This window comes from Pseudopodoces humilis, chromosome 2 (genome assembly GCF_049639895.1).
Source record: "Pseudopodoces humilis isolate 2021_Gansu_Grassland_sample_001 chromosome 2, ASM4963989v1, whole genome shotgun sequence".
Taxonomy (NCBI): domain Eukaryota; kingdom Metazoa; phylum Chordata; class Aves; order Passeriformes; family Paridae; genus Pseudopodoces; species Pseudopodoces humilis.
This window is the reverse complement of record NC_142201.1, coordinates 39,671,617-39,693,594: the sequence shown is the minus strand read 5'-3', so window position 1 is coordinate 39,693,594 and position 21,978 is coordinate 39,671,617. Positions and strand designations below refer to the sequence as shown.

Sequence of the window (21,978 nt, the reverse complement as noted above, 5' to 3'; positions counted from 1 at the left end):
GAACTGGTTTCCAATTTGCCTTAAAATATTAATTTGTCACTCTGCTCATTAATTAAATTAAAAGATAAAAAAAGGATTTTTCTTTTTGTCTTTTTTTTCAGCCTCCTAACACCAAAAGGATGTGGCTAAGGTGAAAGGATCACTTTCCTTCTCAAAATGTAACACATTTTTCAGTAGCAGTTCAGTTACTGATCCTTGTGAAAGACCTCAGGGACAGTCTAAAGGAATTTATATGAAATTGAAGTGCAGCTGCTTTCCGATTTATTTCCTGCTCCACCACCCTTACATTGGGATCCTGCAGGGGTTAAGGTCCTTCGAGGATGGGGCAGCTGCGGCCTCACCCCTGGATGTTGCCTGGCTTTCCGGAGAGCCCGTTCAGGAACCTGAGCTGCCTGGAAATGAATTGTGGTGTTTGCCAGGTGAGGCTTCAGCCCTGCCAGCACACAGAGCAGGGGTTCGCAGGGCTCACGGGGGACCAGGGGTCGCTGGGGAAGCGCGGCCAGAGCGGGCAGTGCTCCAACACCTCCGCTGAACCGCACATTTAGCTTCACCTGGCACAAGAGCACAAGCACGGTTTGACGGGCTGGAGGCAAACCTGGAATCATTGCAGCTAGATGGGGAATATTCCATGTCTTTTAGGGGAAGGTGCCAACCCTTGTTCCAGGGACAGCGGCCTGTGGGAGAACGGGGGCAGAGGGGGCCTGCGCTGCCTGCTGCGGGTGAGGGGAAGAGAGCCCATTTTGCCTGCGAACGACAGTTCACAGGAACAGAAACTGCTCACGAATTCGGGTCAAAATGCGGGAAGAATAAGCCCTGGGAGTCAAGCCACGCGTTTGTTTCCTCCAGAAAATCGTCCACGGTAACCGGTGACACGCCATAGCTCCAGCAGTCAAAAGGAAGCCGAACGACACGACGCAAACCCAGGATTTTGGCCGCTCTGCAGCACCGCCCGCCCGCGCGCCGCTGCCCCCGTTGTTTTGCGGAGGAAACGCTCGGGCCCGTCCCCGAGGCGAAACACCGCGGGCCGGGTCGCCCCCCCCCCGAGCCCCGGCCCGCACCCCGCCGGAGCCCCGGCCCCCGCGCTGCCGCTGCCCCTTCCCCGGCCCCGGCGGGAGCCCGGCGGGGCGGGCCGCGGGGGGGGGGGCCGGCCCCGGGGCGGGGCGAGCGGCGCCCGCCCCGGGCAGGGAGGGCCCGGACCGCCCCTACGCGAGGAGCCGCCGCCGTCGCGGTCGCGGCGGGAGAGGTGACAAGTCGCCGCTGCGCGGAGCCGCCTCCGCCCGGCTGGGAGAAGCGGGTGTACCCCCGCTCCGCGCTCCGCTCCGAGGTAAGGCCGCCCCCCGCGCCGCCGCCTGCCCAGCCCCGCTCCGGGGCGGCTGCGGGGCCCCGGCGCGAGGACAGCCCGTGTCCGCTCGCCGCGGGGCCGGGCCGCGCGGGGACGCGGCGGGTGCGCGGCGGCGGCGGGGCTTCGGCTTGCCCGGCGCCCCGGGGACGAGTCGCGGCAGCGGTGCCGCCGGCCCCGGGGGAGCCTGGCGGCCGCGGCGGCCCGCGGCGCCTCCCTGCGCGGGGAGCTGCCGGCGCTGCCCGTCCCGCCGCACCCGGACCCGCCGTCCCTGCCGCTGCCGCCGCCAAGGACGCGGGAAGGCGCCCCGAGCTCCGCGCCGGTTCGGGTGCCCGCTGCCCCCGGCGCTCGCCTCCCCTTCGCTTCCCTGGGGAAGTCGCCGCGGCGTGGGACGGGGCGGGAGGCGGCGGGCGCTGCTGCTGGGCCGTCGCGTCTGGTTCAGCGGTGATTTATGGTTTTGTTAACTCAGCATTTGGCACGGCGTGCGAGCGGGGAGAGCGGCGAGCGGGAGTCATAACTTTGTGTTACTTCTGGAAGGGAAAGGGAAAGGGCCCCGTGGGGCCGTGGCCGCTCCAGCGGCTTCCTCCAAATTCCTCCCTCCCCGCTCCGTGCCCGCCCGCTTCGTCCCTGCGCCGGGGGCTCGCTGCGGCCAGCGGGGAATAGCGCTGGGCAGGTTCGTGGGGGGGGACACGACACGGGACTGCCACCCGTGAAGGTGAGTGTGACGGGGGGGGAGGGAAACTGTCCGAAATGAAATGTTTTTCTTACTCGTGGTTTTGCGTGGAACCCTATATATTTATTCCTTGTGTGCATATGTACTCGTCTGCATACGCACAGAATATGCGCACGTATTTTTTGAACTATGAGAATATTGCCGATAGGCTTCTGTTTCCAGATGTTTTGTTTTCTGTTTCTTTTGGGCATATTTACGGTTCTGCTGGGAGGGAGAGACAGCAGTAATGTGGCTGAATATGTATTTGAACAGTAGCAAGGAATAACTTGTGCGCCTTTAATTCAGCTGCAGAGGATATCCATGTGGGATTAATATACTTAAGTGATCGTGTCACACTGACGTATCTTGTTCAGACTTGTAGATTTTTAAAGCAGTGTGGACTTGTAGGTAGTAGCGGAAGTGTAATTAATTTTAAACATGTGACTTGGCCTAGTGCTTGTGATTTTAACGTGGTATTCATACCTTGGTAAATACGTATAGATTTAGCCATCTGTCCTCTATTTTCCCTTCGTGTGTGCACGTACCACACTGTGCAAATGAAAAAGGTACTTGCGGTAAGCTTTAGGGCCAAATACATATTTCAACTCTTCTGGGAAATGCTCTAAAGTTACTCTCAAGGACTAGTAGAATGTGTCTTTCATAGAGTTTCTGAGTATATTTAAAGTTTAAAAACATGGTTGCTCCAGCATCAATTATGTCAATTTGGAGCTTGTATTTGGCACTGGTACTATTTGCATTTGTCGGGTAAAGTTGACACTGGTGCTGGAAGGGATATAGTTTTTCCTACTGTGGACAAGGCCCTTTTGTGCAGTGTCAACCTCATGCTTTTAGAGGATGCGTGAACCCCTGGGCAGAGCCAGCCCTGCAAGTTTCTCTCCCCATTGATGAGGTGGTGGGGGGGTGCCAGCTCCAGTGTTCCTCACTGGAGATCATAGCAACAGAACTTCTGCCACAGGCTGGAGCTCCCAGCTGGGGCATGCCAGTCTTGGGCACTTGCCGTAGTTGCAGGCATGTGCTATGGCTTATCTGCGTGTCAGTGAAATCTGGAATAGCCATGGACCTGGTACAGTGTGGGGGTCTGTCTGTCTGTCCGTGCAAGGTAACCTGCAGGACAGTGCCTGTTTTCCTGCAGCTGAAGAGATGGGCTGTTTTGTTGCGGCATCCCTGCCGTCACCACAGGAGTGGTACCTATCTGCATTGTGCAGAGAGGTGGGTGGATGGTACAGCATGGGTCACTTCAACATGCCTTCTCCTCTGAATTTTATGTCCTCTATTATTTATGGCCCTCTCTCTGAAGAAATGGCCTGGGTTTAGTCAACAGCAACCCTGCCAAAATGTCTAATCTTTGGAACTGGTATGTTTGGGATTGTGATGCTGAAATCTTCATCTGAGCATCATTTTCTTAAATTTGGCTTTTATAGAATAACAGTTGTCATAAGAAGATTAAAAATAAAGTCTACTTGCTGCTAACACTTGGTGGGTGAAATTTTCATCTTCTATACTCCAGATGCTCTGCAGTTTCTCTGCTGGTTGCAGTCTCTAGAATTGTACTGTGCAGTACTAAATGCTTTTTCTCCTAACCTAAGGGTTCTTAAACTGTGGTAATACCTACCATAGTAAAAGTTGTACATGAATCCTGCCACCAATGGCATGTGAGTGCCATTTGGGGAGCCTTCTTAGTATGGCTTTTCCTTGGGTTAAAAGATTGGTTACAAGATGCTGGAAAAAGTTCTGTTAACTTTTTGTCCTGATTTATGGCAGTGAGAAAGAAAAAGTGTATTAAATTGGTATTCCCATTGCTGCCTGATGGTGTTAGATTTTTTTTGCATCCTCTGGGTAGCTCTTGGAATCTCAGCAACACTACATGATTATTTTACTCCTTATGCTGCCAAGTAGAATTATATAGCCTAATTTATTTAGATTTGGCGTGTTCTCACTGAAAGTCATACCATGCTAGGTAAATGAACAGTTTTCTTGTTTATATTGCCTTCACTCCCTACTCCCCTTTTAATAGGCCCTCACAGGTCTTACTATAGTTCTACTTGAATGTTTCTGAATTTTGTTGAATCTGGCAACAAAAATAGAAATAAAGAACTATGAATCACATTAAACTTGTTATCAAAGAAGGTATTTTCATGCTGTCAGTTAGCAGGGTAGAAATCTCACTTCTCATGGCTCCAGCCAGTCCTACAATCACATTTACTGCTCTTCTATACATTTTTTTTCCTGACAGTTTATTGTTAGCTCTCTGTGGCTGAAGTACTTGGGACAGATGTGAACATGCTGCCTTCATCTTTGAAGAATTACAAAATCACCTAATTGGCTTCCAGATCACACTGTATTTTTCTTCATAGCCCTCTATCATAATTCAGACTCTTCCAGTCTACTTATTATTCCTTTCCAGATGTCTTTTAACAGTCAAATTTTTGCTGGATCACTTTTCCCCTGATGAATTATTATTTATTTTCTCAGAGGCATCTAAGAAATAAAATGACTGATGGATTATTTTTTTCTCCTCCCATTACCTTTCTTCAGTATTCTCCCACGTTCATTTGCAAGTAGAGCTACTTAGAAAGTGTTCATTAAAATGTCATTGAAATGAAAGTCAAGGCAGAGTGTTAATCAAAAATGCTTTTCAGTTTCAAGTCACTCATTTCTCATGAATAAACCTTTAAAAACAAAAACAATCTCTTTCTTTTCTTCTGCTGATACTTTCTTTCCCTGTGTATTTTGCTGTCTTGATCATTGTGGTTGGATTATTTGTGGTAACTGCGTTTGACACAATCGATTGGCTGAGGGCTTTAGAGAAACACAGTATCAAAACACTCAGCTAGCTTCAGAATAAAAATATATGGCTCAGTCAACTACAGGTATGAAGAAAGACTAGACCTCTTCAAAAATCTTAAAAGCGCTGAAGAACTCAACAGTTCATCTTGCCTTGCAGTTGCATGCCAACACGTTCATGTCCGTTTCATGCAGGAAGTGTTGAGCTTTCGTTGGGTGACTGATGAGAGTGATGACTATCAGGGGCTGTTCCTCTGCTGAGCCCAAGGTAGCTCTGCTGCTGCCCAGGGCTGGGACATGGGGAGCTGCGGGAGAGCGGGTAGATGTTTGAGCACTGTGAGGATGCAGCCTGGAAGATGGGAGGATGATGCTGTGTTACTGGGGAAGGACATACATCACACGTTCTGGAGGAATCACATTTCCTAGATTGGAAGGCTTCTTGGGCTGCCCAGAGTGCACTGGGGACACAGATGACTCTTTGCCTAGATAGAGCTGAGACAGCAGTGCTGTTATTGAGCAGCGTTTCAGTATGGAAGTATAATGTCAGTGTAAAGTCCAGAAATACTTCTGACCAGCTGGGATCATATATCTTAAAGCAACAAACCTAGGGTCTGTCTGTGGCTGCAAACTCTTGACAGGGCTTTCTTCTGCTCTCCACTGAATTCCAGGTTTAGGTTTTACTTCAGCTATTCCTCCTTGTTTGGATGGTGCTGCAGTGTTTATGCTGAAGGTTAGATAGGTCTGTTGTACTTTCACATTGGCAGAATTTGAGACTGTTGCTGGCTAATTCACCTGGTTGTTTGACACTGATGTTAAAACGTAGTGTATAGGTAATTGAGCTTTGTAGGTCTCTACAGGGGAAAGAGCAAGTGATGTGGAAGCAGCTTTTACTGTTGCCTTTTTTTCATTGCCCCTGGTTTATCCAGGAAGGATCCAAACCATTCATAATATTTTTGTGGGCCCTTTGAGGCATCCCCCCTGGTGAGAGACAAATATTCCATGCCTGATGGTACCAAAAAGGAGGTCTGTGAGGTTGAGTTTATATCAGCCCTTACCTCCTCTGAAAAGAGATTATTTAAAATATAGGGAGATCCATGTCCTTTCTTTCATTTGATGTCCCTGGTACCATTAGGCTTACTGAAGTGAGCCAATAGTTGCTTTTGTTGCTTATCTTTTTCAGGAATGGGAGATTTGGCATTAACCAGTGGTTGCTCAGGACAGTATATCCACGAGTTTCCTCAGCAGTGGTAGGACTGACAGTTTCAAGGAGGAAGAAGACTTCCAAGTATTTTGTTAATGATTTCAGACTGGAAGGAGTGTGGTTGAATTTGCAGGTCTCAGGGAAAAAAAGACACCCTATTTTAAGATTAAGAGATGTCTAAATGGGCTTGGCTTGAGCTGTATAAGCGGGCTGTTGGTGGCTATGGGCGAGGCGCCGTTTTGTTTCCTGAGAGGGCTTTCCAAGTGTGCACAAGGTTTTCACAAAGGGGAGTATTTCCTTGCTGTGCAGTATGTCTGAATGGATGTCATAGGCCTTGAGCATGGAAAGACTTAGTATAGGCTTTGATGCATTCGTTATTTCAGCATTTATTGGCAATTTCTCCATTTGAGGGTTTCTATCCTATGCATATGGTGAGATACTGATAACATCAGGGTGATTTTTGGGTATGTTATTCTAGCAGAGTTTGTCAGGAGTTGACTGTGGTTTTAATCATTGCTGATGTGTGGGTCTCTGAGCCCTTAGGCCCTTGCCCTGCGGCTGTTGATGAGATCTGCAAGATTTTGGAGTTTCTCAGTCCTTAGTCTGCTGAGGCTTTCTGGTTCCTGGGAAGCTGGTCATGCTTTCACTTGCCTGAATGAGGCAATTCTCTTTCCATAACTGCAGTAGTGTTGTGATATCCATAATGTTCAACTTCTCTGTAAAGTGTTAGGTCAAAAATATGATCAGCTTTGCAGGTTGGTCCAGGTGTGATCTGTGAAAGTGCCAAGACGACTACAAAGAAATGGCTTTTCTTAAAAAACGCAAAGTGATAAGGTTTGGGGATTTTATCATGTTCAACCCTGTGTCAAAGCATCTGCTGAAATTCTCAAGCTTCATAATTCTGGGACATTCTGCTACCTTCCATTGCAATATATTAATGCTAGTCTTTCCAAAGCTGTTTCTTTATTGTAATCTTTCAGTGAATAAATTTTAGCTTTGGCTTTTCAGGTTAATGAAATCTAATAAAGAAGCTTTAATATAAGCACCTTAGATTTCACATTTGCAGAACAGGTGAATGAAGTACTTCTTGGTGTCTGCTTGTCTTGGGCGCTGTATTGTGAGGAGTGGGGAAAAAAGATATGGGATTTTTATCTCATCTAGAGAGCTTTGGGTGATGCAATGTATATAATATATTTCACTCTTGGAATTGTGTATTGCCTGTTGGCAGTTAGAGATAGGTCTTGCATTACTCAATTCATTCACTTAATTTCATAATGCTTTGTGCTCTTTGCTTCCTGTTTGTAGTGGAGTGTATTTCTTCTGCTTCTTGCAGTTACTGGAGAGTATCTGATTTCTCTGGTTCTTCCCCTCTAATTCCTTGGATAACCCAGTCCAGTTTATACCATGGCAGATGAAGTGTGCTGTGTCATTCGGATTGCTGGGTCCCACAAGAGAGGCATGTGATTTGTCTTGGAGACACAAGCTGTTGAATCCTGGGAATGGTTAGACCTGGATATGCCTCCTGTGGGAGCCATAGTGATTGTGGACAGGAAGGATGAGGGCAGGCCTATGTTAAAATTAACATTCCATCAGAAGATGGTGTTGGTGGTTTCAGGCAGTCATTTTTTATTTTAAAATAACCTGTCCTTGCTGTTGTGAGTTAGAGGAAGGGTGAAGAAAAATCTGTCCACTTCCTGAGCTGTAAAGAGGCCACTTGACTAATAGTGTGGCAATAACTGGAGGCCAGAGCTGGGTGGATCTCAATACTCCTCCCTCACAAAGCAGCAGAAGAGTTTGGTCATCTGAATTGTGGTGGTGGCCCTGGGGCTGACAGGAGGATTACTACAGCACTGCTCTTGCTTTCTGGAAAGCTTACACCATTCTTCTTTACAAATTTCAAAGATGACTGAAGTGGTTTTTTCTTACATGGTATGAGCAGTTCCTAAACTGCTAGAGCTGGTCCCCACTGCTGCTGAGTCCTTGGGGGAGTCTGGTGCTGGAAACAAACTGGGATGGGGGAAAATGTCATTAGTACAGAACTGTGCAGGAGGCTTTTAGGGTTGAGATAATGAATTTTCTAAACAGGAGGAATAATTGAAACTGCTGTAGTTCCACTTTGCTTACTCCAGCAAGATTTTTGTCAGCAGGTTCTTAGTTATTTGTTGATTTCTGCATAATAGAGTGAAAGAAGGAGCAGAATGAATGGATATCCATGAAGGTTAGGTTTTTTGGTTTGACTTCTTTTTTTGTTGTTGTTTGTGGGTTGGTGGGTTTGGGGTTTTTTTGGGTTTTTGTTGTTGTTTTTGGGGTTTTTTTGAGCTGCTAGTACTCTTGAAGTTACATTGTCTCAAAAAGAAATCTTTGGAAATGGCCATAATTGGAAACAGCTAGATAAATTTGGGGTCTTTTAAAGGACCTATAAAGAACTCCTATAGAAAATAAGCACTGCCAACTTCATTTATTATTGTTAGGTAGCATGATCTTACATACCTTTGTAAAATAGATGTGTATTCAATATGCAAAATATCTGAGAGTACTGAAATAGAAGGGTCTGAAATTCTGGGACATTTCTGTACAGGATGCAGAGCTTTTAACATATACCTTCTGTCAGCAGTACAAAGAGGAATCAAAAGAAGCAAATGCAAAACATCTGCGTGGTAATCCCTTGTATATGCAACCAGTAGTAAAGGAAGGAGAAAACTAAGTCTTTCTAGTTCATCCCATGTTAATTGAGCGCACGGTCACAGCTTTTGTCAAGGCAGTACTTCTAGCTTAGATGAAGTCCTATTGCCATATCTAGTTCCAGTGAAAAGTCACTTTTAGGGCTAGGGGTCTGGGTTGAAGGAGCTGGGCTTATTTGCTTGCATGAAAAGTAGGCAAGGGACAGTCCAGTAGCTGTTACAGCTATTGGAGGATGATTATGAAAATAGTAGGACCAAACTGTACTTAGTAGTGCCAGGTGACACCAAGGGAGACAACAACGGATTGTTTCTTTGGAGATTCAGGTTGGATGTTGGGGAATTCTTGTTACTAGGAGAGTGATGCAGCACACCACCAGTTCATCCAAAGGAGCAAATATCTGCCCTCTGAGCTTCTCAGGGCTCATCAAGGCAAAGCCATGCTGACCTACTCTGCTCTTGATGATAGTTTTCTTTTGAAGCAGAAGCTATACTAGGTAAGAAACACCCTTAGGTTTGTTACAATCAAAGTTTCTAGGAGAATTCCACCCCCTTCCCTCCGCCTCCCCCTTCTCAAATGAAGAATTTTTTTGACAACTTTGGACTGAGCTGACCAGCTACTGTGGGATGCTTGGTGGTAAGCTTACTTTCATGCCCTCACTACAGCTTTTGTAGTTCATACAGTAATGTTTCAGTGTACTATGCTTAGGTTAGTATTGTTAACGTAAGTATTTATGACCTGAGGACCAGCAGAATATTTTTGTCAACACGTTTCTTTTGTACTTACCTGTCCCTGAAGGAAGGGAACTCTTTGATGGTTAATACCCTGCCCAAATAGGCAAACTTCTCTTCATGGGTCTGCTGAAGGTAGCTTTGGCAGATGAGGTGGCATTACAGTTGCCAAAAGGGCAGCTGGCCTGCAGGGAAATTTAGCTTAAAGTCACAAGGCTATACATTTAAGTTCATAAGACTATACAAAATAGCAAATATAGCAAAAGACCTGTAACCTTCATCTTGTACTTTTTCCCTGCATTCTCCTTTGCTAAGTAGTACTACTTTTAAGCAAGCCAAAGGTAGCAGGCGGGATGTCTTATAATCTTATTTTGGCTCTTTTAATACATATTGGTGGTCATATTTTATTCTTATTAGAACTGATACGAGGGGGAACAGCCAAATGAATGTTTTTGTCAATTTCTAACACTTCTTTTTTTTTGAAAGAGAGAGGAAGAGGAGAGTTGGAGAAAAATAGAGAATGGGTGAAGGAGCTGTGTTAGAAAGCTGGATGCTATCCCTGTACAGACATTTCCCTACAAATAAACTCTCTGTTCCATCTTTGGATCTCTGGTGAATGACGTCCTGTATGCATTTTGATTTTTGAGGCAATTTTTTCTGTAATTTGCTTAATTTTTTGGGTGGTGGGATTAAATATTGACGTGTGCTACTTGGAACATGCTGTTTTTAGAGGTCATGCTGTTGGATGCCATTTTCTCCCACACAGTGCTTCTGCTAGAGGACCTTGTTTCTTGCCCTGCATTACTCATACTTGTTTGCTTATTTTTTTCTGTGTGAAAACAATTCTTGTTTCTCTTTGTGTTTACAGCTACTTATTACTTGGTTTCTGTTACATGACATTTGGGAAAAATGAAGGTTCATGTTCATGTATATAGTATTTTGTGACAGAGTAATTAGGCAAAGATCCACACGTAATGTGTAAAGGCATTATACAACAAAGTGTTCCTGACACTTCACAAGCTGAAACAAAGCAACCTCTTTTGAGGTGCAAATGGAAATTTGGTGCAAAACTCATGACTGAATGCATCTAAGTCTAATGTTTAAAGAAAAGCTTGCCTAAGTGAACACAAACTCATAGACTTCACAAAACAGAGCTGCCTGTTAACCAAAAGACTAGTTGCTTGCCAACAGTTCACTTGGCATAGCTTTCTCCTACCTGTCATCCATACTTCACAGAAAGAAATAAAACCCTGCACTTACATACTCCAGACCCTCTCTTCTTGCCAAAGTAATGCTTTTTTAATTATATAGAGTCCTCTGCTCTTACATGTGTGGGTTATTAATTGCTGTAAAAGGGTGAGGGATTGAATGCTGCTCTTACTGATTTTAAAAAACAAAAATTATCCAATTGGCTTTCATTTTCTGTGAAGTTTCCTGGAGCCTATTTTCTCTGCTTATAGTGGAGATTGCTTGCTGATTTTGCTGCATGCCCCTGAGCACCTACCCTACAGACTCAGGCTGTTAAGAGGCAGCTTGTAGGGAAATGGGAGGCAGCATCACCTGTTAAATTAGGTTGTTTTACACCTGTATTGCAGTAGAGTGCAAAAACAATTGGGTAATTTAAATGAATTAGAAAGAGCAAGTTGAATTATTTTTTTGCTGATTGAAGATGGGAAAATTCAAAATGTAACTTAGTTTTGGTGGCATTCTTTTGCCTTTCAGTTTATAATGGATTAATAAAATAGAGCTTTTGATTTAAAGGATAATTAGAGATTTCTCATCATATCACTCATTTAAAGATGTATTATTTGCAGTCATTCCTAGAATTATATGCAGGATTTCAAATATATTTGAGGCTGATAACTGAATCTACATTGATTTTAAAACTACTGGGTTTGCATGCAGAGAACTTGCTTGGAATACATCTTTGTTATAGTTCTATGAAATACTAATTTTGGTCATTTAGGAACTTCTTGGGGGACAAATCTTGCTTGTCTTCCCAGTAGGTTGGAAATCCCCAAGATAAGGGACAGAAATTTAGTATATATATCCTCCACTGTATTCCTTGAAATACAAGAGGGTTTTCCTATGCCCATGTGACTCTGTGGCTGAGGTTAGTAGGTTTTATGAAAAGGTGATTTATCAAATGGTTTCCTCCTGTTGTGGGTTTGAATAGGACCTACTCCAAATCTTAGGCCAGAACAATGGGTATGGAGGAAATTAGTCATGGAGGGGTCTGAGGAGGAAGGAGCGTGTTTTTATCAGCAATGGAAGAACTTCCCAGTACATGGGGGTCTCACTAAAGATGATTTATGCATCAATGGGTAGTGCTGAATTACACCTTTGCATTGTTTCCAATTGAGTATGAAAAACCTAAAGGTCCAACACTCACTTCTTAATTTGACACATTTGGGAAGTATTCTTCCTAACCATATGGGCTTGAAATACATTTTTATGAAGGCTTAAGCATTTGGTGTTTATTTCAGATGAAGTTGAAAACTTGAGAGTCTTCCATCAGGTAAATCCGTGGCCATGGTTTGTATTGCACAAACTAGGGGGACATGAAGTCATTTAGCAGAGAAAGATTCATCTTGAATTTATGATATATGTTTCTGGCTTAAATAGTGCTTGTACTTTCACACTGTGATTCCTTGTGATTCATAAAACATATTCTGGACAGGGTTCAGCAGCTGTTGATAGAGGGTTTCTGGTTTGTATATAACGCTTTTACATTCTGCTGGAAGATTTGGAAAGATCTGTTCTGATAGGAGTATTTCTGGGGAATTGGTTGCATTTTTGGATGGGTACAGGTATCTAAATATATAGCATCTAAAGTGGCACTAGACAATTTTATATCTGGGACATCTGTGTGGGGCTGGCAAATATAAAACATACCAGTAACCCAGTCCTTCCAGCAATGGCCACTGAAGGCCAACAGAAATTCCCGTGGGCATCTAGAAGAAACTAGGTATCTGGGTTTGGATGATTAAAATTTAAATTTTAATGTTTTAATACTTCTTTGATTTGGTATTTAAGATGAGCAAACTGAAAATGGCTTTTTATTCAGCTGTCATGAAGAAAAACAGAATCACTTTCCTGAAAAAACTTTTGCATAAGTCAGTGTTCTAGAAGTAAGGCAATGTAGGTGGTTTGCCAATTTATTTTACTGAGCTTATTATTTTGCCGATTTATAGTATCTGCCTTATGGAATCAGCAGTATAATGGTTATTTTACCAACCTTCCTTCTCCCCAAAAATGTCCTCCTCCAAAACAAAAAAGAAAATTGAGAGGAGAAGCCCAGTTCAACTCTTCTTAGTTTGAGTTGGTGTCAATCAGTTGTTCAGAGGAGGAAGGCGTGAGTGAGTGCAAAGATTGCTGTTCAGTCAGGGGGAAAAAAAAAACTGGAACATGTTCAGCATAGCTTAGAGAACAAGCTTATGTAGCTTATATAGCAACATAGCTGGAACATGCTTATGGCAAGCTGAGGATTTACACCAAAGCTGTAACTGTACATTGTCAAAATACAGGTGTCCTTTAGCTCTGTGCTAATGTCTTTAGTTATTTGAACTGAATTTGAAAATCTAAAGAGCCATCCAGTGTATGTAACTGAAATATCTAAATATTTATGTTCATAATAAGGCTTCTTCTCTAGTAAGATTTCATCTCCTACATGTTTAATGAAGGACGTGATAGAAGAAGCCTAAGGGTGACCGTCTCAGGTAACCAATACAGAAACACAGATGCTTTTAGGATATGATGGAATCTCTTAGAATAGCTACTTTGGGATAGGATGAATCACAGCCCACAAATGCCTATTTCTCTTCAGTGACTATAAAGAGAGAGGGGGAGTAGAGTGACTCAGTGAAATGTGGTTGTTTATATTTGGTCAAATGTATTTGAAGCTAAGTGCATAAGGCTACAAGTGAGAGGCAGCTCAGCTCTCCATGGCACCTGGTGTATGTGTCTCGAACATTCAGCTACAAAAGCCTGGTTAGAGTGCACTGCAATTCTCCTCTGGCTGATGCCTTCATCACCCTTCCCAACTGGAACCACCCTCTAAAGGAATGGTGCACATGTACTTGGTCTTCATCCCAATGGGGAATTGGTGTCATCCTAAAATAAAGTCAGGATGCAGACTGGATGTGTGCCTGAACCCATGTGTTTGGATCTCACAATTTAGACATGGCTTAAACGCCTTGTGCGAGCAGCGGAAGGAGAGAGAGCATTTGGAAAGCTTCCAGGAACCACCTTAATTTTGGTAAGATTGATTCCTAACATGTAGTTTGAATATGTGCCTGCTTCTGTGGAGTGTTTCCATTTTATATTTCTCTCAGCATATATATGATGAAAATAGAATAATCTGTTTTTCTTTTCTGTGCACAGACAATCTCCAGTTTCCTTAGGTTAGGGAGATGTTGGGATGTCTGGGAGGTAGGAAGTTAAAAGAGTTAAAAAGCCAGACTTAAAGTTCTTGTGGTAAGCCTGTTTTTAAAACAAAGATTAGACCTGTCCTTTCAGAACCTGTTCCCAATTAGTAACTTGGAATTTTGATATTACTCTTTAAACTTTTTAACTTAATAATGACTTCCACCATCCCTTCAGCCCCAGTATAGAGATTGTGGTATTTTGCAAAAGCCGGCATCAGTGGTATTATGTATGAGTGCCTAGTTCTAAAATCTTGGCAGCTGCTTTGACTTTTCTTTATGCTGTCATTCAGACCATAGCTACCAAAGCTGAATTTTGCTCGTAGTAACAGTTGTGGGAAGTTACTAAGGGAAGAGTCTATTACTGACACAGGAAATAGTTTTGCAGTTCTTTTTGTCATTGCCAAACTTATCAAAACGTCACTCTTGCCATAGGTCATCTATGCACAGTTCAAAATCATCAATCTGCTGCAACTGACTATCACATAAATTGCTTGGTGACTTCGGTGCTGGTGTTACATATGTTCCACCCTTCTTGCAAAACTCCCTTTAAATTGACAAGTTTTGTTGTTTCTGGAATTAGACCTAATTGCTGTGATTCAAGAGTAAGGAAGGAAAAATAACTGTGTGGGTTCTGCATTTTTCAGTTCTCCTCCTCTTTATTACTTCCAAAATAGTCCACTTTTCTTCAAAAGTTGTATCAAGACCATTCAGAAAATTATGTGTGAATAGTCACTGATAGAAGCATTTTTCCCTTGATTCATTAATTACAGGAGCATGTCAGGCAGAGCAGATGGCATTTTCTGAGTTGGGAATTTACCTTTGTTTATTCTTTGTTGAGTTTGACATCTGAATTTCTCAGCTTCTCTAAGATGATGCTGTTTTGCCATCAAATATATAGTATGTTTGTATAAATCGGACTGAAAATTGAAATTCTGGCCTTTTTCTTTGCAACTGATGTGAAAAACGAATGGATGCCTGGGCATATCTCTATTTGAGAACTAGTCCCTCCTCAATGTACAGAGCAATTATTTTTAAAAAAATTATTTTTGTGCAGTCCGTGAAGTCATGCCTTACTATGGTACTACTCAAGTGCCATTTTTGAGAAAGAGCATATATTTTCTCTTGAACTTTTTGATGGGTCTTAGCTAAAGGGCTCAAAAATGGGATGTGATGTATTTTCAGCACACCAAATTGAGTTGAGGGTCTTCTGATCTGCTGTCACGGGAGAATCTATAACATAATGACCCACACGAGGATCTGGGTGGGTGTGTGTCTGCTAGTTTGGTGTTTCTGATTCAGGAGTCCTGGGAGTGCTCTCTGGAAGCACCCCAGCCCCGTTTGACTGCAGTTAAAGCTCTGCAGTGGCTGAAGAGCAGTGTGTGCACTGTGAAGCAGTGGCACTTGAAATTGGGTAGCTGCTGAGCCCGCACCTTTTCAGAGCTTGTGTTGCTGACTTGCCTTGGGTGTGTGGCAGGGAAGGGTTGAGCGAACTCGCACATTTCCTCCCTCTTTTGGAGCGAACTAATGGGCCACAGAAGCTCTCGGTGGGTGTTGTGGTATGAATGTGCCTGCAGTCTGTGGAGAGTGTGTCTGGCTCCTGCTGACCGGTGCTGCCTGTGCTGCTTACTCTCCCTTCTCTGGCAGGGCCACCATCTTCTTCTGTGTCGTAACCTGCTCGACTAGACCAGCCAGACTCTGGCTCTTGCATCTCTTCCTCGCTGTCCCTCCTCTGCCCAGCCTCACGCCATGTTTTGGCCCAGCTGACCTTTCTGGCACCCCTCTGCAGTGCGTTCCGAAGGGCTTGTCTCACGCACGTCCGTGGGGCACCAGCCGAAGGGTCATGAGAGCGACAGGCGAGGTTGTCTTCCTGCTGTCAGCTCCAATGTCTGGTCTCTGGCAGATGGGAGCAGCAGTTACAGGGGAAATCCGGCTAATCTCCTGTAACTTGAGCCCATTACATGCTCAGTCGCACTGTGGGGCTGGTGCCTTTCCAGCCACATATGGACGGATTGCTGAAGGAATCGGACGCTTACTGCAGAACACTTTCCGAGATTTGCACTGTAGGGATCAGAAACAAAAATTAAAAAGATGCTGTGAGTCGGCTGAATATTAGCAGGTTTTAAAGTTTTGTCAAATAGGAAAATATTTTCATATGCATAGCAAAACCTATTAAAAAACCTTGATATATTAAAAAAAATACCCTCAAAAACATCAAAAAAGCAAGGGATCAGCACTTTGCCAAATTTCAAGGCTGTCCCAACATGGGTAGAGGAGCCAGAGTTCCCCAGTGAGTTACAAATATGGCAAAGCAACATGTTTTTGTCTAGGCTATCTCAGAAATAGGCAAACTGTGTTTTGGCAGAAAAGTCAATAAATCCTGCAGCAGATGTCCAGCATGGAAAATTTTTAACAAGGGCAGCTCAAGTTTGGCAGAGTCAAAAGAATGTGGAATATCCTGACGAGATGCACCAAGCCATCTTAATAATGGGTGGAGTTACCTCCCTTGTCCCCAGGGTCTCTCGAACCCACCAGAATCAACTATTTGTGGTTTTGTTGGGGTTTTTTTGAGGAGGATTTTGTTTTGGTTTTTTCGTTTTTTTTTTAATATAGGGCAGAATAGAGACGAATGGAGGGGGTGAATGAACAGAAAGTATGGGCTGACTGGCAGGAGCCTTCTTGGCAAGAACACATTTCAGCCATGCCTGGAAGGGGAGGGTTTTCACAAATTGTGTGGGAGATGGTGCAGCCCAAAAGGAGAGTTTCTGCTTGCTAGATAGAGGAATAATGGATTTTTGGGAAGCTGTGTTTATAATATGCAAAATAGTCCACAGGAAACAATGGGGCTTTGGGACAGAGCTGCCAGTGAATGAGAGCTTTGTTTTCCTCTTGTCTATTCATATTTCTAAACTTTTAGTGGCATTTTAAACACATTTTACACATTTTTTTGTGTAATGGCTTGAATTGCCTAAACTGCTGCCTAAAGTACTGTTGCGCTGCAATCTTTATCCCTTTTTGGATAAAGATTGATTTTCAGCTTAAGCTCCTTTTTGTATTTTTCTTAATTGCAACTCTTGTTTAATAATCCTTGGCTGCTTTGTTTTTATATTTTAAAATTTTAGAAAAATGTATAGGAAAACTGGTTGACAGCAGACCTTGTGTACCAAGCATGTCGAGCTACCCGCAGCTTGACTTGAAAATGGCAACTGGTATCGTAGTCCTTATGCCAGAACCTTGACACAAATGAACATCAATTGCAAGCTAATTGCATGGACTTCAGTTTAGATGCTGCTGATGGGATTTGTCTGCCATGGATATGAATTAAAACACCATCATATAGATTATGTTTTCATTGAGAAACATCCCATACCTGCAGTCCCTAACAACCAGTCTGAAATAATCGAAAAGATGTTACGGTTGTATTGCTGTTAAATGCAGACACTGCACATGAGATTATGCAGTATTAAAATGGGAATATTACTGCCTGAATCGGAGTGTGTTTTGGCTGCATGTTAAAATAAAAGATAGATGGTTTGATATATTATGGTGCATGTCTCACCTTTACAAACAAAACAGCACCACTGCAGTTTTGCAGTTTCAGAAATGTTGTTTGTGCATGCGTTTACAAATAGCAAAAGCTTTGAAAATCCTTGTGCAAGAGATGGTGAAGCTGCTGTTGCAGCGGAGGGAAAGGGAGTTGTTTGCTTTTGCTGCGTATGTTATTTCATGGAGCTATCGCTTTGCCTCGCCAGTAAAACTCCTTCCCTGTGCGAGGGAAATTCCTGGTTCATTGGTATGGATGCATTGTTTTTACACATTAGAAGTGCTGTGTTGCTGTGTCAATCATCCCGTTAGGATCAGTTTAAGAGCAGTAGGGCTGACGAAGCTGGGTGTGATTGGCTGCCATATGCTGGGAGGGCTCTGTGAGAAGGAAGGGCTGCAGTCTTTCAGCAACAGAGTTTAGGCTGTGTCTTTGCTTCATCATCTGAGGAAAAAAATCCTCAGATAAGTCACAAGGCTTTCTGAGAAAAAAACCCAAAACATTACGGGCTGCTCATCGTTTCAAGTGAGAATTAGTTACCATGATGCGATGGGAAAGATATGGCTGTTTGTTTATATCAGATGTTCCTGTTCACGTTGGGAATGTGTCGAATAGACAGGGCTAAACAAGGTAGGAGGATCCTTGTCTTTTATGGAATGTTTCAAGAGTTTGCTGCAGTATACTGCATACTGTATGTGTTGCTTGGGGGAGTCGGGGAAACATTGTTTCTCCCGTGAATGGATTCTATTTGGGTGAAATAGGTGGATTTTATGGTAACTTGTTTTCAAAGGGTATTAATTTCCAGTGTAAATAGCTCTCTGCAGAAATAGAACATGAGTATATGCATATTAAAACAAGTAAAAAAAGAAATAGGTCAGTGTGTTTCAGAAGTGCTGCTACCCTAATTGGATTTTTAGCTGGGTTGTTGTCTGGAAGTGCAGCCTAGCTTTAAGACAGAGAAGGAGTCAATCTGGAAATCTGTGAAGTTTATAGCAGCTATGTTTGAAGATTTAGGTGAATTAGACTGGCTGATCTAAATAATTCCCTATCGGAAGCTTTAACTAAAGCCAAGACTGCCTGTTTTAGATTTGTAGAAGTATACAATGAGATTACAGTATTTTGCTCTGTTATTATAAAAGTATGGGTGTTTTTGACTGCACTGTGATTCCTTGTGCTCTTCAAGGAAAGCTGGGGGAATTTTTCACATCGTAGTTTAGCTTATTGTAGTTTATTGTAGAAAGCTGCCCTTTCCAAGTCTTTGTCTAGGCAGCAAAACAGAACCTGTACACGAAAACAAGGAAAACAAGGTTAATAATACGTGCTGCAATTATCTGATCTTTATGCATTTTTAATGAGAGAACACACAGCTAGCAGAATAATTTAATGAGCAGGCTGGCTTTTAGAGCAATGATTTCACTGTGCTAAGGCACATCAACTTTCTTCCAGAGGAGGAGCCTCAGGAAGGAATGGAGAAGATTTATGTTAAATGCTCTAGAGAGAAAGAAGAGATATTTAGTCAGAAGTCTGTAAAATTCTGGAAGAATAGAGTAGTCTTTAGTTCTTCTCATTATTTATTAGATAGGAAGCAAACTTTGCCATCATGTTGCAGGAGGGCTCTGAGAACATTTCCTCATCCTGTGATATGCTGAAGCCTCTTCAACTTTCTCAGACTGCCATCTGCATTGATGGTGCTCAGTAGCTTTCAGGATGAAATTACCTGAATTAACGCTCTGACTTCAGCTGTGTTATAGCAGCATCATTTATATGTACAGTATATAATATAGTTGGGTTTTAATTTTTCCCCCCCCCTAAGATTAACCTTTGGTGAGACAACAAGAAAATGTTGTCTTCTTATTTATCCTGTAATAGTCATGTACATTGCATATAGATACTTGTATTCAGCTAGGACACTGGTAAAAGAAATAAGCGTATGTACTAAGGGAGACTAAAGATCAGTTTCTTAAAGAGAAATCAGGTAGAAGAACCTTTTGCTACCTAAAAAAAAACTTTCAGTGATGTAATTTTGAGGGGAAAGTTTCAAGATTTCCTTTATCCTAGGAATGAGTTACACTAGTTTGCTACTGCAGCAAGTAGGCCCTTCTAGACCAACTGTCCATTGCCCCTCCCATTTTTCAAGGAGAAGTGCAGGACACGTACTCAGAACTCCCGATGTCACCTCCCAACTCTGCACAGCTGACTGCTCAGAGAAGGTTGGTACAACTTCCCTGCTCCCTGGCCAAGTACTTGCTGGAGACCTGTGGCTAGGTTGTTGACACATACTCAGTTTATGAACCGGTTATTTTTGAATGCAACAGTCTTTGAAGTAAAAACAACCTTGTGTCTTCTGAGTCAAGCTCTGCCAACAAGTGAAGCACATGCCAGGATGCAGAGCATTATTATTACAAATCCATAGGGTATGGATATGTACATTTAACTCTCTATCACTGTTGATGCTTAAACGTGCTGTTCGTGTGCAGATTGTGTTAAACAGTGAGGCAAAGACTGATAATTAGAACCAAATAAAATGATCTTTTTCAAGCTATAAAATATGAGACAAATATTTAATTTTTGCAAGTAAAGCTATTTTCATGTGCAGCTTTCAGAGAAAACTTTTCTCTGAAGAAAGAAAGTCTCTTACTTCCAAATAATTTCAGTGTCTGGTTTCCATACCTTAAAGATCACAATGTATAGAGTTACCCTTGTTATGCCTGACTACCAAAGTGAAAATTTGCATTCATCGCTTAGTCAAGTAGCTTGTATCAAACTGCTGGCAGAAAATCAAATGACAAAAGGATTAAAAAAAATATTTCCTGGTTAAGGTGCATATATGCTACTACTTTATATGGTTAGGTAAATGAACCTTTGTCTTGGAGAGTAGAGGTGGTACTAAATATTCTGTATTTACATTTATTATGTAAATAGTTGGTTTTAAAAGTATTTTGGACCAGATTCGGGTACCTCTTTTCATTTAATAGTCTCTTTTCTGCTTAATTGCTCTGTGTGTTTCATCAGAGCTGTTAGTGTGGTAACCTTACTGTGTGTAGTCTGTCTGTTTTCAAGGAATAATTAATTTATTTAGAATTTCTATCTTTATTTTCCTAAGGTAGAATTTTCTAATGAGTTAGAGGTTCTGAAGTAGTGCTTGACAATAGAGCCTTTATAAAGGCAAATTAACTTCTTCATTTGTAAGTGTACATTTTACAGAAATGTGAGATAATTATGTGCTACCATTTTTAATTTATTTTTTTTCCTGAGCAAGAAAAATGGCTCTTAATGTTGCGTGGGATTTTCGGCACTCGGGTATCACCTCTGCTGCGAATGAATCTTCTCTGTTGCTCAGAAATATGTCAGAAATAATCTGTACTGTGTTTATTTGTAAAAACTCTGTAAAATGTTCAGGTTTTATAATACTGAGAGATGAGAAAAAGAGTATTTAGTTGAAATTACTTATTAATTATTTTGCATATAGTTTTAACACATTGCTAATATTTAAATTTCACGTGATAGCTATTAGTGATACCGTGCTTCCTAATGTTACTAGAAATTTCTGACTTTTGAGGATTGTTTTTTTCTTTTCCAGGGAAGAATCTGTTTTTTTAAAGTCAAATTATTTTTTTCCTTTTTTTATTAAAAAAAATTTTTTTTAAATTTTAAAAATTTTAGCAAGAGAAAACTAAATCACTTGCTTTAAAATTTGTTAGTATGTACTTTCTTTTTAAAACCTTTGATTGTGGAGCTAATTTGATATGTTTAATACAATGTATTATGATTAACTAATGTGTACCAGTGCTATATAACTGGTCTGTAAACAGGCTGAAATTATAGCCTGAGGAAAATAAAACTCATTTCAAGAGAGTGTCAGTGCTGAAAACTAGTTCAAATAATGTTACTATTAACTGTTTGACTAATTAAACTAATCTCCTTATACATTATTAGCAAATGCAGCGACAGTTGTTTGTTATTGATATACAGAGTCTTCTTTTTAAAAAGTCTTCTTTTAAAACCAAACTTTTTGGCTCTACATGGAGTAGAGGGTGCATGAGGAGGAAGAAGTTATGCAGCCCCTTTCTAGGATCTGCCAACTTCTCAATCACCACAATTTTTTTTTAGTCTTTTGTAACTGGGCCATTAAAACATCTAGCTCTCTCTCCGATAATGCTGGCGATGTCATGTTCTTAGTTCAGTATTTCAGGCATGCTAAAAAAGGAAAAGTCTGGGGCTGTGAAGATTGAGGAGCGTACCTAACAGGGGGATTATATGCAAAATCCTTATAACTAACACAAAGAAATACTAATTATGTAGGGGACTCTTTGTGCTACTGATGATTACTAAAGCTGTTGAGAACTGCCAGTGTGCAGTTTGCTGCTTCTGCAGAAGACTTGTAGGATTCCTGGAGTCGTAAGTCTGGCAGAGGACCTGGTGGGCTTGTGATACCTGAAATTTTGCCAGTTAAAAGAGCTCAGCTGTAAACAAATTGATAAATGAAGAGCTTCACACTCTTTTTATTATTATTTTTTTACTATTTTTTCCTTTTTTTTTTCCCTCC

At 42.3% G+C, this 21,978-nt stretch overlaps 1 protein-coding gene across 10 annotated transcripts in view; it reads left to right on the top strand.

Annotated features, from left to right (window-relative positions):
- Window positions 1-1,193: 1,193 nt before the first annotated feature.
- MBNL2 (muscleblind like splicing regulator 2) overlaps window positions 1,194-21,978 on the top strand; it is a 106,541-nt gene continuing 85,756 nt past the window's right edge. For 7 of the 10 annotated variants that reach the window (XM_005516449.3, XM_014249276.2, XM_088052166.1 and 4 more), the window contains exon 1: window positions 1,194-1,324. The gene's annotated coding sequence lies outside the window, so the exon portion shown is untranslated. Of the gene's footprint in view, window positions 1,325-2,035; window positions 2,055-17,852; window positions 18,063-21,978 lie in introns of those variants that run through there. The other 3 variants (XM_088052167.1, XM_088052165.1, XM_088052164.1) reach the window with 3 other exon arrangements.